Source organism: Sapajus apella, unplaced genomic scaffold, assembly GCF_009761245.1.
Source record: "Sapajus apella isolate SASKATOON/1434 unplaced genomic scaffold, GSC_monkey_1.0 scaffold56, whole genome shotgun sequence".
Lineage (NCBI taxonomy): Eukaryota > Metazoa > Chordata > Mammalia > Primates > Cebidae > Sapajus > Sapajus apella.
Genome location: NW_022436996.1, coordinates 6,473,976 through 6,477,523, shown reverse-complemented (window position 1 = coordinate 6,477,523; position 3,548 = coordinate 6,473,976). Strand labels below are relative to the sequence as shown.

The 3,548-nt window shown below is 40.8% G+C and overlaps 1 protein-coding gene across 1 annotated transcript in view; it reads right to left on the bottom strand.

Annotated features, from left to right (window-relative positions):
* Positions 1 to 2,454, bottom strand: part of KMT2C (lysine methyltransferase 2C) — a 273,989-nt gene extending 271,535 nt beyond the window's left edge. Inside the window, exon 1 of the mRNA XM_032244945.1 lies at positions 1,883 to 2,454. The gene's annotated coding sequence lies outside the window, so the exon portion shown is untranslated. The remainder of the gene's footprint in view (positions 1 to 1,882) is intronic.
* Between the last annotated feature and the right edge of the window lie 1,094 nt (positions 2,455 to 3,548).

The window sequence follows — 3,548 nt, the reverse complement described above, 5'->3', positions numbered from 1 at the left end:
AAAAAAAAAAAAAAAAAAAAATTGTAAATCAACTAAATCACCATCAATAGGGGAATGATTTAACTAATTAGGGTGCCTTCAATCTAGTTTAAAGCCTGTTTCTCCACTAAGATCAATCTCTAATCTAAGTAAATGACATTGCTGTCCACTCAGCTACTGAAGCCACAAATCTAGAAGACAATTTTAATTCTTCTTTCTCTCATATCCATCTCATCAAATCCTTTAGCTGACCTTATTGCTATAACTCTCCAAACACTTACTTTGTTTGTTTGCTCATTTGTTTTTTGTTTTGAGATGGAGTCTCACTCTGTTGCCCAGTCTGGAGTGCAGGGGCATCTCAGCTCACTACAACCTCCACCTCCTAGGTTCCCGCAATTCTCCTGCCTCAGCCTCCCAAGCTTTGCAAATACTTCTGATTACCTTTCTCCTCTGCCATCACCCTACTCTAAACCACATCTGTCAAGATTACTTTCACAGATTTATGGGTGTCCTGGTTTATAATCTTCTGAGGGCTTTCTGCCCTGAGGATAAAATCCCAGCTGCCTTTTTTTTTTTTTTTTTTTTTTTTTTGAGACAGTTTCACTCTGTCGCCTAGGTGGGAGTGCAGTGGTGCGATCTTGCTGACTGCAACCTCCACCTCTCCTTGGTTCAGGTGATTCTTCTACCTCAGCCTCCCAAGTAGCTGGGACTACAGGCATGTGCCACGCCTGGCTATTTTTTTTGTTTTTAGTAGAGGCGGGGTTTCACCATCTTGGCCAGGCTGGTCTAGAACTCCTGACCTCGTAATCCGCCCACCTCGACCTCCCAAAGTGCTGGGATTACAGGACTGAGCCACCACACCAGGTCCTTTTTTTTTTTTTGAGATGTAGTTTCACTCTTGTTGCCCAGGCTGGAGTGCAATGGTGCAATCTTGGCCCACTGCAACCTCCACCTCCTAGGTTCAAGTGATTCTCCTGCCTCAGCCTCCCAAGTAGCTGGGATTATAGGCATGTGCCACCAGGCCCAGATAATTTTATATATTTATTAGAGGCGGGGTTTCTCCATGTTGGTTAGGCTGGTCTCAAACTCTTGACCTCAGGTGATCCACCCATCTCAGCCTCCCAAAATGCTGAGATTACAGGCATGAGCCACTGCGCCTGGCCAAATCCCAGCTTCTTCCATGGTATCAAGGGCACTATCTGACTGGGCTCCTGCTTGCCTCTCAAATATGATCTCTGATGTTCCCCTCATTGCACAGTAACACCAATCTTATTCGAGGAGCTGGGAGGATCCCTTGAATATAACACACTTGTTATGGCTTGGATATGTCCCCACCCAAATCTCATCTTGAATTATAGTTCCCATAATTCCCATATGTTGTGAGAGGGACTCAGTTCGAGATAACTGAATCACAGGGGTGGTTTCCCCTATACTGTTCTCCTGGTAGTGAATAAGTCTCATGAAATCTGCTGGTTTTATAAGGGGAAACCTCTTTCACTTCATTCTCATTCTCTCTTGCCTGCTGTCATGTAAGATGTGCCTTATGCTGTTAGTGTGAGGCCTCCCCAGCCACATGGAACTCTGAGTTCCCTAAACCTCTTTTTCTTTACACATTACCCAGCCTTGGGTATGTCTTTATCAGCAGTGTACTAATACAACACTCATTCTTGTTTTGGAGTCTTCACAATAAATCCTGCTCTTCCTAAAATGCTTCCACATAATTCAAGTGTGTTTCAATGTCATCACTTCATAAAGACCTACCTGACCACCTTAGCCACATGTGTTATCATCTCTCATACCGTTAATAGACACACTTAGTACAGTATCACATTTTATTTTCTTCATAGCACTTCTCAGTTTTTGAAACTAATTACTAGAAATGCAATTATTTTGTGTCTCTCACCATTGAAATATTGTTCCACAAGGACAGGGGCTTGGTCTCTCTTGTTCACCACTGAATCCTTAACACCTAAAACACTCCTCGGCAAATTAAGCATGTGATTTGTATCTCTGGATAAATTCTGAAAAGAATGAGATAGTTGTGTATAAGCTAAAATGAAAAGATGCCTAAGATAAACTGCAAAGTAACAAAATCAAATCACGATATAAACTAAATGATCTCATTATCATAAAAACTGGTATAAGTACATACACATACATGTAAATAGCAAAGGTATACCCATAATGAAAGTCAAGGATACAAAATAGTTAATGTAACTATTCTCTGTGAAACAGAGGTTGCAGTTAGCCAAGACTGCACCACTGCACTCCGGCCTGGGCAACAGAGTGAGACTCTGTCTCAAAAAAAATAAAGGAAATAAAGTCGTAAAGTAGTAAGGAGTACAAAACACGGCAGAACTGTTCTCAACCTTGACAGTGTCAATGTTAGAAATGACAGACATAAGCCCATAAAGGGGAAAGGAAAGGTAAAAAGGAAAGTTACGGCTGGGCAGGGTGGCTCACACTGTAATCCGAGCACTTTGGGAGGCCGAGGCAGCCAGATCACCTGAGGTTGGGAGTTCGAGACCAGCCTGACCAATATGGTGAAATCCGGTCTCTATTAAAAATACAAAATTAGCCCGGTATGGTAGCACATGCCTGTAATCCCAGCTACTCAGGAGGCTGAGGCAGGAGAATCACTTGAACCCGGAAGGCAGAGGTTGTGGTGAGCCAAGATCGCACCATTGCACTCCAGCCTGGGCAACAAGAGCAAAACTCCATCTTGGAAAAAAAAAAAAAAAAGAAGAAAAGTTACCACTTGGTAAATCAAGAAATCAAGATAAACAGTCTATGAGAACATGAAGAAAAGTTCTAATATATGAACTGCAGAGGTAACTAACAGAAAAATTAAAAGTGATTTTTTAAAAATCTATTGGGGAGGCAGATGTAAAGAAGCCAAATCCTCCTTTATCAGGGCAGAAATCAATCATAATCATAAATCATAAAGTAAGTATATTATATAGTCAAAACAACACCACAGGGAGAAGTAATTCAAAAGTTTCCTTTGGAAATTGGACCCCTATCTTTCACCATATACAATAATCAACTCAAGATGGATTAAAGACTTAATCAGAAGACCTGAAATTACAAAAATACTAAAAGAAAACCTAGGAAAAACTCTTCTGGTCTATACAATCATGAATTCACTGAATTCATGAGTAAGACTTCAAAAGCACAAGCAACAAAAACAAAAATAGACAAATGAGACTTAATTAAGCTAAAAGGCTTCTGCATAGCAAAAGAAATAATCACCAGACTGACCAAATGACCTATAGAATAGGAGAAAATAGTTTCAAATTATGTATCTGACAGGGTACTAATACCCAGAATTTACAAGGAACTCAAAAAGTCAGCAAAGAGCTGTTCCTAATACCTCACTACTGATAACTAGCAGTGAGTTATCCCAATTGATGGTTCACAGTTACAGATCAAACTCCTTGTTCTATACTCTTTGCTCCCCTCTCACTACCGCATTTAACTAGTCTTAAAAAATTTTTCAATATGCCAGGCACGGTGGCTCACACCTGTAATCCCAGCACTTCAGAAGGCCAAAGCGGGTGGATCACAAG